Source organism: Sinohyriopsis cumingii, chromosome 18 (assembly GCF_028554795.1).
Source record: "Sinohyriopsis cumingii isolate HCF-2022 chromosome 18, ASM2855479v2, whole genome shotgun sequence".
Lineage (NCBI taxonomy): Eukaryota > Metazoa > Mollusca > Bivalvia > Unionida > Unionidae > Sinohyriopsis > Sinohyriopsis cumingii.
Genome location: NC_142978.1, coordinates 14,505,525 through 14,520,625, shown reverse-complemented (window position 1 = coordinate 14,520,625; position 15,101 = coordinate 14,505,525).

Here is a 15,101-nt window from a genome sequence, read left to right as displayed (position 1 = left end):
ACAGACGTGATCTATGTTACTCAACGATATACACAAGGTGATTAGAGACAACTGCAACATTTAGTTGTGTTTAATGGCGTAGACACACACACACACTTAGAAATATTCATCAAACTTGGTGTGGTGGTGACATGGATATAATTAAATTCAAAAATTTCTTTTCAAGAAGCTACTCCACATGGATTTATAACAATAAATTTACATGATCCAAAAACAAGATATCGTGTGGGTCTTGATAAAATATTTGGGTAAATTAATAAATTTAATTAAAAAGATATCATTCATATAATGAACAACTGTGCGTGGCTGCGTCAGGGAACCACTAACAAATGTGATAAAAAATGCCGTGGAGAATATTGTAAAAAACATAATTATCGTATAAAGAAAAATCCTCATGCTGGTCCACGAAGTTGTGTTGGATGTAACAACGGCGTTAGAGGATTATATCAGATTTGCAAAGATTGCGGTGGAGATCGATACAGAAGTTTGATGATATATTATAAACACAGAAAGAACATAAATCCAAAAATAGAAAAACCACCATCAGAACTTGAATATTACTTGAAACATAGAACAAATTCCGAAGATTCCGAAGATTCCGAAGATTCCCATGATTCAGATGAAAAGAAAAATATTCATCAAACTTAAAAATTTCTTTTGCAACATGAATAGCAGCAGAGAGGGGGCGTCTACAATTCTGTTTGGGACAAACAATAATCGTAGACGTGGTATTGACCTCTATGAAGGGTCACTATTTTTTTTTTGGTTCAAACACAAGGGTGACCACTCCCTTAAGTGGTCTGATCGCCCTCTCTGCTGCTGTTGAAGTTACGCACCCGGTCAATATGGGTATTTGAGAAAACTTGCCAGTAAGATCCCGTGCATCGGTGGTTCTAAGCAGGATTTTCCAAGTTCTTCGACCAGTTATATTGACCGTCATTTATCATGTCCTGATAATGGCGTCAAACCCACAACAACAATAGCAACAAGAAACGTAAAAAGTCATCTTTGTATAATTGCATGTTATTTAAGGATGAACTATCTTTTAATCTGCTATTATGGTTGTCATTGTAATCGTTATATGTGTATTGTATCACGGTAAATTATCTCTTTTGCGTCCTATCGGTACAATAGCTAGTACAAAGCTAATGTTTAATTTATTATACCCAGAACACTGACATTAAATACAATTTCTTGCATCTTGTATAAAAATAATGTATTGTACCATGCCTGTACCCCGCTCATTTTAGTCATACGACTTCACAAAGCACTTCAGAAACTATACGTTGTAATTATTTCTTACTGATAGGATAACCTAGATTAATTACAATAAGTATAAGTAGGACAAGCAATACAATTTTTTGGACATTAAAACTTCATAAAAAATTTAACTGGTGTTCTCATGTACCATTTGAAACCATATAGACAAAAAGCATGGTGTTATGAATCGGATGGCGACATAAACCTTAAACGGACATTGCTATTTAGAAATAAACGTAACAAAAGAAAGAGGACATCGTCACATAATAAACACTGAACGAGATTTGAGTATTAAAAATTTGAGAGTAATATCGCTGGTCAGCATTGTCCAGTCTTACTAATATGCAAAGTATTTGAATAATGTTAATTTATTTAAATCTCAGCTTTATATCTGTTAGACAGTATTCATGTTGTCAGTTTGAAATGTTGCGCCAACTAAGAACATATTGAAACTGAACATTTTTATCCTTCGTTTTTCCAGAAATATTTTTTTTTTTGGTAAAGTATTTTTAGAAAGTAAATTGAAACTTTTTTGTCAGTAATTTCAATAATAATATTCCTTCTCAATTACTTGTAAATGAATTGTATCTGAAAATAAATACAAAAAATAAAACGAGAGGATCTTATTATGCTATTAAAGAAGATTTTGGTTATTATTATATTTCTAATTATGCCATAAAAATGAGGGAAATGTCATAACTTTGTGATGTCATAAATTTGTGATGTCATAACTTTGTGATGAAAAATCTGCTCTTAAAAATACTTAAATTCTCATTGCTTCAAAATAACTTCACAGATTTTGATTCAGTTTTACCGGTGTTTATATTATGAAATTCCTCTACTTTTGAAATGTGTTTTTATCTTTACACAGATTTTGATTCAGTTCTACCGTTATTTATATTATGAAATTCCTCTACTTTTGAAATGTGTTTGTATCTTTACACCACGGACCGCTCCGGTGTGGCCTGCTGGTTGAGCGTCCAGATGCGGGAGGTCGTGGGTTCGATCCCTAGCCTAGTCATACCAAAGACTTGGTACTAACAGTCATACCAAAAACTTATTTTTATAAATGGTACTAGTAGTTGCTTTGCTTGACGCTCAGCTATAAGAGATTGGTTTTAGGTCTGGTCGGCCTTGTGTCAGGATAATGTGACTGGGTGGGACATCATGCTACATGTCTGCGACATGATGCACCGGTGCTAGGCATCACTATAAACTGCCACACTGCAGACATCATAGCGATACGACTGAAAAATTGTTAAAGCTATTTTAAAAATCCAAATCACACACACACACACACACACATACACTTTACACCATGTGAATACTTTTTGTTTTGACCTTGAATATTGAACTAACTAAACTCCTCACATCCCTAAGGGTAATATCCCCGCTCAGAACCAAGTATGTCCCATTTACAAATCAGACATTAAAATACACTAACAGATCTTTACCTTCAAAAAACCCCATCTATGTTCAGGATTATTCTGATCAAGCTGTAAAAATAAGTTTGCAGACATTATATTCTATATACTTTGACTCCGAATATTTGGCGTCACTTCCGTGTTCGTAAAGTTGTTATTTGCATATGTACACTACAAAATAGATGCAAAAATTGACAGATTGAAAAGCGAAAGTGATACCAAGTCAGATCAGAGACATATGTAACATGTCTTTGGTATGACTAGGCGGCAGTTCGAACCAGCGAACTGTCGCATACGAGGCGGACGCTCTCACCACTTAGGCCATCGGAGCGGTCACAGAAGTTATGAAATTCATATTATTAGATGCGGGAGCGGGGGGGGGGAGGGTGACAATATCTAGTGCAATAAAATGAAAAGCGCACTAGAGTGATAAGTCGCAATTCTCACAGTCCTACACCCCTGATTTTCTTCATACGTGTAATAATTCTTTTAAATGGATAGCAGGCGACATCCACATATAGGCCCCATATCCTCCAGAAGACCGCCAATGACCAGAGATTTTCTGTATATGACGGCCTGTTCATTTGGTGGAGGAAGAACGAAGACACCTCAATTCGGGAAATTCCTTCAGTATAAATGACATCCACTTCCAATGACGTTGAGAGAAATATGAAGAACTGAGCGATGCTGTGAAGCAAGGCAGCTGTGACAAGTTTACCATAAGCTATTTAAGCTCGAAAAGTTATAAATCATGGTGCACATAAGCAGCAGAGGGGGCGAACAGACCGACTTTGGAAGCGTCCAAAAGTTGAAATAAGGCTTCTAACTCAAATATTTTTCGAGCTGAACATTTGCTTGAGGACTCCGGTTAATTAGACCATTTATTTTCGTAAATTAAAATTACTATTACAAAAATACGAACCAACTTGTGGTCATGGCCCCCTCTGCTGCTATTAATTTATCCAAATATTTTATCAAGTCCAATACGATATCTTGTTCTAGGATCGTGCAAATTTATTGTTATAAACCCGTGCGGAGTAGCTTGCGCTCGTGAAAAGAAATTTCTGAATTTAATTATATCCATGTCACCGCTGCACCAGGTTTGATGAATATTTCGCAACGTATGTGTATCAACTCCATTAAACACAACTAAAATATTACAGTTATCTCTGATCACTTTTGGTATTTGTGTGTATCGTTGAGTAACATAAATGACATCGGTGTTTTTATGTCTACCTCGAGAAAAAATCCTAGCTGGATTTGATTGTTTGTCCAGCATCACATCATCGTATATAACTAAATTATTAATAAATCCGTCTATGGAATCAACTGATGGTGCTTCATCAATATCGGTTATAAACTCGATAACATTGTTATCCGCGTTTTCATTAAAATCCTTAAGCACATTATAACATCGTTGATCATCAACTGACGGGGCTACCAACTACAATTTATCCCACTTTAACTATCTCATTATAAAATTGAGTAACAACTGTGTCTTTCCACTTCCAGATAGTCCTATTATTATCATTCTAATTGAATTTGGTAACGCAGGATGGTGCTTGACATGTTCTCGTTTTCTTGTCGCTGAGAAATCAATTATATCCATGCTGTATAAAATATCCATGAATTTATATTGTGTGAAGTGCAGGACGCGTACCCCGACGGATACACTAACAACTATTACCACAAAAAATAACAGATCAGCGGTTACGGGTAAGTGTACGCGGTGTGGTACAAGGAAGTTTAAATTTATTCCCGGTGATAATTCAGGAACAAAGTCAGCGTTAAAAAAAAAAAGCAACGCGGAGGTGATATTGCAGCAAAATTAACAAAATTACCAGGGATTCCGTGGGCTAAATACCCAGGAGAAAAACACCTACCAGGATATAATTATTGCGGTACTCGACTCGATATCAGGCTTGATAATCAGGATCAACCAAAACCAGGCGAGGAACCAATAAATGCTATTGATAAAGCATGCCATGCTCATGATGTTGCGTATAAAAGCAATGATCTACAACACAGGCATATTGCAGATGTGAAATTAATTCATGCGCTGAATTCTATAAAAAATAAAAATATCAAAGAAAAATTAGCTAATTGGTTAGTAAGATCCGCGATGAAAGGTAAATTAGTGCTTGGGGCTGGTGATATATAAATGGAATCGATTTATTATTCACCAATTGGATACTGGAAGGGTAAAGCAGCAATTAGTAAACTCGCTGATGCAGCATCGGTTAAACATTCTACTGCTAAAGCGTGGTTATCCAAACAAGCAATATGGCAAATTTATCTACCGCGTCCTAAGCAAATTCGATTTGCACATTTCAGTGTCAGTGTTCCTAATGAAGTTCATCAAGCTGATATTCTGTTTTTACCACATGATACTGTGCGTTAAAAAACGTACAAATACGCGCTAACTGTTGTTGATGTTGCAAGTAGATACAAAGATGCAGAACCGTTGACGACTAAAACAGCTGCTGAAGTTGCTTCTGCGTTTAAACGAATTTATCAACGAGGTGGTCTACGATGGCCACAGCTGCTACAGGTTGATCCTGGCAAGGAATTTCTTGGCTCCAGTATCATCGTTAATGAAACAACATAATACCAAAATACGACGAGGACATACTGCAATTCATCGTGATCAGGCAATTGTTGAACGATTTAATCGAACACTTGCTGAGCGGTTATTTGGATATCAATACGCGAAGGAATTGATTCAGGATACGAGATCTCGTGAATGGGTGGCAAGATTACCAAATGTGATAACGCGTTAAATAATGAGATTACTCGAACAACCAACATGAAACCTATTAATGCAATTCCAAGCGCGTACATACGTACACAACAACGTGATCTTTCAGCACAACCATTATTAGGTAATATCACTGTTAGGTATTTATACGAGCCCAATGAACCTGAAGGCAGTAAAAAAAAGAGCGACTGATCCTATTTGGAGTGTTACCACACATAAGATATCCACTGTGACAAGATCCTCAGGTAGACCCGCAATCTACAGACTGGATTCAACTGCTCCTCAACGTGGATTTGTACGTGAACAATTACAGATAATTCCCGATAACACACAATTACCACCCAGATCACTTAACTAGCTCCAAGGGTGCCGGCATCCTGACGTCGATTACATTCAAGACAGGTCAACATGATATTTTCTCGTGTATGACCAAGATTGTTATTTTTTCTATCTACGGTAAATTGTCTTGGATTATTTTTCAGATACCGCCATAACATTATACAATTACAACTTGCACAATGATTATTCTGTTGTTGTTTCAGCGCATTAATAAAATCAACATCAAGATCAAAATCGCGTTTGTTTTTTTTATCACACTGTTTATAACCAGATAATTTTTTCTTATTATATCGCTTTGACATTCGTCAATATCATCACTAATCACTGACGAGTCCATGACGATTCGTCTTAATTGAGATATTTTTCTAACTCGAGATACAGCGAGATAAACCAAGTTCGACCATTCGATACGATCATCAACGATCCAAACAACTGTATCAGTAATAGTTAATCCCTGAGATGAATGAACTGTTATCGAGTATCAAAGTGTCCACGGGGATTTATCAGCACGTAGAGCATCTTCAACAACATCAACATCAACTGTGATAATATCATTTAGTACAAGATTCTGTTTCCTTGACTCGGTCTGTCCTGGTATATCAACGTCAATATTTTGCCGTCGCGTATCTGCTGGTCGATAACATAACGGAACTGGCAACGTTGGAAACTTTTCTCGCTGTAACTGAAACAACTCCCGCTGAAGTGTATCACGAACTATCTTTCTACTTGCAACTATCAAATCGTTTGGTCTCCACGCGTGCAAAAAGTCTTTCATGGGTGTTTCTCAAATTATCTCGCGCATTACTTCACACTGAATTTTATTCGGTTGTAGTCTGATTAATTTTTTAAAATCCTTCAACGCTGCATCAAGTGCTCTATGATCATCAGATACTTCTTCGAAGTGGTCAACGAAATTTTTCAGCCATCCATGTGGAGATGGTCCAGCTACGGGTGGTGGTTGTCCGTGATCGCCGTACATTATCACAGCAGTATTTCTTGTTAACAACCAATCAAGAAATGTTTTTAGTGTTTCTAGCGGTACAGTGCATATTCTCGCCCATCCTTAAAGATGTCCATGCATCACCCTTCCATCGAAAAAAGCTGTGATAAGTAGATGATTGTACTCCTCGTTGTTTCATTTCTCGCGCTAGTATGTGTGTAGGTGTTAGCACAATCATATCTGAATTCTGAAATAGTTCGATAGCTCGAGTGGTTTTACCAGAACCGCCAGGTCCATTTAGATAAACCGTTTTGTGTCTAGTTATTGGATCGTATATCGATGGTAACAACAAAGTTGTCGACGTTTGATATTTTTTACAGTAAATATCTTTAACCGCAACATCAGCGGATTCGGAATAATCGAGCATATATTCCTTTTTTATTCTCCAAGAACCCCACGATGCATAAGTGCCTATGCTTAATTTTTCTAACAGTATTGAATGTTTTTTACTTATATAAAACGAATCGGTAGCAACTCTGACAGCGAGTGTAGAAACCTTATTTATCATCGATAATAGATTTATTGAAACGTACGCGAACATCGATGATCTTAAATGAGTATACTGCGGTGACTCACCGTCCATGTAGCTCACAATTGTACCTAGTTTATTTCCATTTGACAAGAAAGCTGTTTCTCGACTTATAAACGTGTTCTTGTTCGTTGTATCAGCGATTATGAAATCTAACTCAGCATTGTCCATGATCAATCTTGTACAATGTCGTCTGTGATCATATGCTCCTCCTTGGGTAAATTTGCCGATTATTTTTCTACCAAGATCCTTTGAATCGGTTTCATCCGAATGTGGTAACCAAACCTCGGTTTGTTTTCGATATGATATAATTGCTTCGCTGATCGTCAGCGATATTAATATCGCACAATCAAGCATATACCGTAATAGTACTATTGGTGTCCACATTTTTTCTGAAAAATGTTTTCCAAACCAAACATAACAAATTGGATGAAGTCCTTTAGACATTTCGAATGACTCGATACGAGCGAATCCAGTTAGGTCAAAATCCGGTAATGGTCCATTTATCGATACTCGCGTCATTTCGTGCGTCGGATGACCGAATTGCTCAAAATACACAGAACAATCTCCGTATCCAAGAAAACTTCCGGGATAAGATTCAACCATATCAACTGAAATAACATCTCTGTGATTGTATTTAGTATTCCATAGTCCGCCGTGTCCATATTCGACACAACTCAGTATTATGTCATTGAGAAAATCAAACCTAGTTGGTTTCCACGAATTTTTCTTTCTAGCAAAATGAGCCGCAACTGACGGAACAGTAAAACAGTTGCTCAATAGTTCGTCAGTATCATCAGTATATTGCAGTGCAAGATTTTTCATTTTCTCGTGAAGAGGATTTGTTCGATAAATAACGCCATTTGGTCTCACAAACTAATCAAATTGATTTTTTTCTTCCACGCAAGACTGAAATAACCATACTGACACAGGATCGTTTTTACTTATTTCGTTAATAAAATCAAACATACCTCCATCAGAATTATCTGGGGGGATAACATTTAACAGTTCGATCTCGTGGAAATATTGTTACTGCGTTAGTCCACGCGTGTGCGTTATGATCAATAATTTCGATCGAAGCTCCTTTTGATCTATATTTTGATTCATACAAAATCTCTCCTGTTATCTCGCAACGGTTATTGGAAATTTTAATTTTTTTCCTAACTCAGCGACATCTTTGATAGACGCGTCGGTATCTTTAACCATTTCTCCCCCACGTGTTTATTATTTTACGTCTTTTATCCGTTAGACCGTTTCCACGAGTCGAAACGGTAAAATGTTCTGTTACTCGTTCAGCTACACAATTTATTTTTGAAAATTTCATCGGCGCTAGTTTATCAACGCTGGGTTTTTCATTTATCACATAGATTCCATAAATAACCGCTGTCACAGGATATGCTCGTTCATAATACGGTTTGTCAATACCTGTCAATAGACCTGGTTTGGAATCTCTACTTAGTACGACAGTTTTTTTATTACCGTGGACAGGATCATATTTGTCACGGATAATCCAATCATATGTTTCTGTCAACACGACAAATTTTATTCTGAAAAGATATTTGCGATTATCAAGATAGTTAATGATAATTGCTGCTCGTTTGTCGTTCATCGTAGCGTCGATGATATCTTTGTTGCGTATAATCTTGAACGTTGACCAGACATGAGATGCACCATCTGTGTGAAATTCTTTCTTGGCGTCGTGAATTTTATTAATCAAACCTTTGTTTTTCGGATCAACTAGATCTTGCATCGGTAGGTTAGGAGATATTCTGTCGAGATTAAATTTATCTCCGCTCAAGGGCTTTATTCGGGATAATCTATCGAATTCGTTCAGATTATATTTCAAGCAAATATTTAAATTAAAATATTATGTATACAATGTCTCAATGCAAATGGCTCATGGTGGGTTCATTGACTCGTTGTAATAAATCCTGTAAAAAGGAATTTTGTGGAGAACACATGCAAAACGTTCAACGTGGAAGCTTAGGACCAATACCATGTCTGCGATGTGGTACTGGAGTGCGAAGAAAAACACAGCTGTGTGCGTGTTGTGGTGGTAAACGATGCAGAGCGCTTAAAAGATATTATTACAAAAAAATAACGTCAGCGACGGAGCTATAAAATCCGTGGAGGATTATCTAACTAAGTTTTCGGACAAATTATGATTTAAACAAATAATATTATTGTATAATGGAGCAAAATAAATTTATAAAGCATCCTATAATAACAAACTACGAATCAAATATTGATGGTATGATCAGAAATTGTCGATTGAAGGTACCGGTTGGTTTTATTAATAATCATGGTTATCTATTGTTTACTGTTGGGAAGAAAACTTATCTCTGTCATCGTTTCACATACGAGTGTCACAAGGGGTTGATCAAAGACGGTCTTGTAATCGATCATATCAACGGGGTGAAAATTGACAATAATTTATCCAATCTTCGAGCTGTTATACAGAGCGAGAATTTAACACGTGGTAATACTGGGAGATGTAAAGCAATTGCAAGGAGGGCGGTAAAATCTACAAATACAGAAACCGGTGAAGAAATTATATTTCAATCAATGAACGCGGCTTCGAAATACTTTGATATCTGCATGCCTTCAGTACGTTTTGTCGCAGAAAATATATACAAATCCATTTTCTCAAAAAAATATTAGCAGAAAATCACCCTCCAATATTGTTAATGAGATAAACTATCATCATTACCTCGAATTATATTTAATAACCATTTATTATTTTGGGGGGACCCAGTATTGTATAATCGTATACTATTGAATTTTTAATTATGCGAAAGGGAGATTACTTCTCTAATATATAGTTTTCTTCGTAAATTTCCGATTTTTATGGTCGTAATTGGTTAATTAATACCAAAGAAAGATATTTATGGTTTCTAACTAAAAAAAACAAACATATTTTTCATCACGAGTTATTTTTAAACCTGTTATGAGAAAATCGAGGCACAACACGCTGTTTTTAATGCAGATATTTACAATCTGTTCAGAAATGCACAAGTATTTAAACCGATCTGTAGGTGGTGGTGCCGTGGTAATACAAAACACGCTGTTAGTGCAAGATCTTGGCAGAAACCGCTGTTTTTAATGCACAAGTATTCATAACCACTGTTTATAATACAGAAATTTACAATCTATTCATAACCACTGTTTATAATACAGAAATTTACAATCTATTCATAACCACTGTTTATAATACAGAAATTTACAATCTATTTCAGAACCGCTGTTTTAATGCAGAAATTTACAACCTATTTCAGAACCGCTGTTTTAATGCAGAAATTTACAATCTATTCAGAAATACAGAAATTTACAATCTATTCAGAAATGCTGTAGCTATATAATAACCTTTGAAACATATATGGTCAGATGAATTCGATAGCTCAATTGGTAATGCATCTGGCCGTGATGCTCGAGGCCGCAGGATCGAATCCCATGACTGACAACCGTCGGTGGTTACGCATATTAGCGATTTTTATAATAAATTAGGGCGCCGCCAGCCCCCCTACGCTCAACAGAACCCTCCAAACCACATATCACCGGTGGTTGATACATGTTTTGTATCACCCATAGGCTGATTATTGGGGGGTGTTCTGTTGAGCGTAGAAAATGGCCTCATTTCATCTCATTTCATCTCATCTCATTTCATTACATTACATATATTTCATTTCATACTTACTGAACCTGCTAAAAGACTCGAATAGAGGTTCATTCATTACATATATGTTTATGCCGTCCTTAATTAAGATTGTCATTTATTCATTGCATACTTACTGAACTTGCTAAAACACTCGAATAGAAGTTCATTCATGTTTGTGCCGTCCTCCTTCTTGGGCCTCTAGACCGTTGTTTGACGGGTTAGGGGCTCTCGTAGAGGGTAGTATTTCGTGTGCCCGTTGAACTTGGTAGAATGCGGTGGCAAGCTACGAGTTCTTGGGTTGTACTGTCCTTACCCCTTCCTGAACTTGCTAAAAGACTCGAACAGATGTTCATAGGGGAAATATTTTTTTATTTTAAATATATATATACTAAATAATGAACTATGAAAATATTAATCATGTAATTGTTGCTATTAAAAAATTGGAAAAAGATGAAATTAATATATCCGATAAACTAAATCCTGAAAAAATAGTTTCTGATTTTGAAATTTTACAAGAACGTAAAAACCAAGGAATACACACACTATCATCTGAATATAAGTTCATGAAACGGATTCAGGCGGCGATGTTTCAGTCGCTAGCTACTGTAGAAGATAATCAGGTGAAGGAATTCGTTCCTCTCTCTCTGCCGCAGTAGAAAAAATTAGATCGCTGTTATCCCACGAGTACCAGGAAAAGAAAACAATTAGTACTCGCATAAGACTATTAAGAAAAATTATGTTAGCGAGTAACGTATTACAAAATAATTCTGGTGAAAATGAAAATGACTGGCCTGACCACGTGTAGATCTTTGATCAGAAATATTATTCTGAGATTATATTTTATTTTTTCTGAGATTATATTTATTCTGAAATATTTTATTTTTTCTGAAATTGATGGGTGAGTTGGTACTTAGAATCATGCAAACCAATCAATTTCGTAATTTTGATGGGCTAGTTGGTACTTAGAACTATGTAAAATGATCAGATTTTCAGAAAAAAATAAAATATTTCAACATTTTTTATTTTTAGTCAAATTTGTCAAGGAAAATTTGTCAAATTACAGTTTTTCGTCAGGTCAAACCTCAAGCGGTTCTATCGATAAATCGTTAAAAATCAGTAAAATTAGCTCAAAAAATGAGATTTTTCATGCGATTTTTGTTAATTTTTCTGGTAATTTTCGAAGAAAAAATGAGGATTTTAACGATTTATCGATAGAACCGCTTGAGGTTTGACCTGACGAAATACTGTAATTTGACAAAATCGACTAAAAATAACAAATGTTGGAATATTAAGATCAAAGAGCTATGATAGAATAAAATAAAATATTTCTGAATAATAATAAAATATTTTTTGGTAGGATTTTTTGCAAAACCAATCGATTTTGTTAATTTTGAGTACCTAAATACCCATCAGAATTAACAAACCAATCGATTTACACGATTTTGAGTACCTAAATACCCATCAGAATTAACAAACCAATCGATTTTGTTAATTTTGAGTACCTAAATACCCATCAGAATTAACAAACCAATCTATTTTGTTAATTTTGAGTTCCTAAATACCCATCAGAATTAACAAATTAATTGATTTGTATAAAAAATAAAATATTTCTGAATAAAAACATATTTCACAATAGTAATAAAATATTTCTTTTCTGAATGAATTGTTTCAGATTATAATAACTAATTGATTTGTATAATTTGCCCCATTAGAATCAACAATCTGATTAGTTTACACGATTTTAAGTATCAGACACACAATCTGATTATTTTGTACCAATCACCATATCAGTAATAAAAAATATTTTATTTATTCTGAAATATTTTATTTATTTTGAAATATTATGTTTTTAAGTTGATCGAATTTAATACAGGAGTGTGCATAATTTAGAATCTGATCTCTGTTACAAATGATCGCGACAATATGTTCTCGACGGAGCTCATCTAACTGTTCTTGTCTTAATAAGAAATCCTCGTTTCCGTGTTCATCAATAACTAAATTAACGTTAAATTGCTCTGTGTTTGGAGGTTGTAAAAACGCTGTTCTGATGGTGTTTTCAAGTACTTCTTTGTCATGTATAAAAACCCTCACGTGCTGGTACATTATATAATATTTACCTAATTAATTCATGGATCTTTAAGACTTTACATGTAGATTGACAATCAATTCCTCCCCACGCAGGTCAGTTAAGCGATTAAGGTGGTCTGTGAGTTTGAAATTTATTCGTGACAAATACTGATTATGTGTACGTAGATAAACAGGATTGGTTGGTACTTGCACGATCAAATCCCCAGGGGGGAACTTGTGGTGTGAACGTGTATAGGATGTATCCTTGTTGAGCCTGATTTGATTTTCCAAGATCTATTTGATAACTGCCTTCGATTACGTCACAAACTAAATTAGCCGCGATTGTCGATGTTATATTAACGATTCCCGGAGATTTTATCTGCCGCCGCCGTGTGGATCATTATTATATCTAAGAACAGTTGCTGGTGGGGCTATTTTTTTCCACGCATCGAGTATTTTAGGAAAAACTCATCAATGACATCATTGACAGATTTTCTTAATCCATTTGGATTATAATCAGGGAACTTAAACGTTACAATGTCAGCTTCGGGTATTTTGTATTTGGTTGCGAAAAACCTTCTATGATCGCCCGATGATTCAAACACCAGGTTAATGATTCTGTTATGAAAATATTCAATGGTATCAGCTATATGATTTAAAATTTCTATTCGTTTAATAATTTCTTCACGCGTAGATGTCAAATCAGACAAATATTCTTAAAAAAGATCACGTAAATTAACCAGTTGCTCTTCGTGGTCTGAATTTATGATATTATTGACATTATTGATATTTATATCGTAAAATGAATTATACAGGTTATTACCGTTATCAGCTTGTGTAAAAGCCAATAGTATTCACCAATATTATTGACACGAAATTGATCCGGTTTATCCCATACTCGTTTTTCTATGTTCCACCAAAAACTCGTATAATTCATTTTAATATTATGATGAAAACTTTTCGTCGATGTAAAATGAGCCCGAGTTGGTTCTGGTATCTGTGCAGGTATTGGTGGTGATATTTCAGGCCATCTTAGTACGGATCTTATCGTGGACTGATAAATATCAACGACGTAATCAGGCGAGTTTATTTCGATTGCAGAAGACAGTGTTGGTTCATGAACATTAATTTATATTTTTGCTTCTTTTCCTGTCATTGATTTTATTCTACGAGCAAATTCATCATTGATTTGTTCGATCTCAGAAGACTGTTGTTGTTCTATTTGTTGCAGAGGTGGAGAAGACTGTTGTTGTTCTATTTGTTGCAGAGGTGGAGGAAGTTGATATAAAGGTTCCTGCTGCGAGAGTTGTTCCAGTCTCTCTCTATAAAGTCTCTTTACTTCTTCATAAAGACTTTCGTATTCTGGACCTCTAGCCTGTTTTTTGTTGTAATATACGCGATATCCATCTAATAAAATTATCATCACTTACTTTTTCATGACGGGTTTTTAAAATACCAGATTTATTAAATATACCAAATAATATTGCTTCGGGTAATTTTTTTTCTTCATTATTCCTAATATCTTCGACAATCCCTTCGTTAAATCTTGCAATCAATTCTACGTTTTCTTTTACTGGTTTGGGTTCAGATGCAAGTTCTTTTCTCGCGTCGGCGACTTCAGTACGAAGTTTTCCAATACCTTCAAGTATTTCTTCATCGACAGGTGGGGGTTGAGCTGCAGCTATGTCAGTTGGAAGGTCTCGTAAAATCCTTTTTGTTTTTTTTTAGTTCTCGCTGCTATTTTTTCAGTCTGCGCTGCAGTTTGTTCTAACACTGGAAAAATACCCTTTTTCCTCTTCTCATCTTCCTCACCAATATCTTCCCATATAGTTTTTTCAACAGCCACTGAAGCTTTTTCAGTAGCTGTAGTGACGGGTTTAAATAGTTTTTCAATGTCTTCTTCGTACTCAACTTGTGCTTTTTGACGGTTTTGCAAGTTTTTTCTAAATGAATCTCTAACAAGAAGAAATTTTTTGATTGCTTCTAATCGTTCTCGAGCTATCCTTGCAGTATGAGATTCCGGATGTACCATTTTATTATAACATAATGATTTAATTATAGCAGCAGAG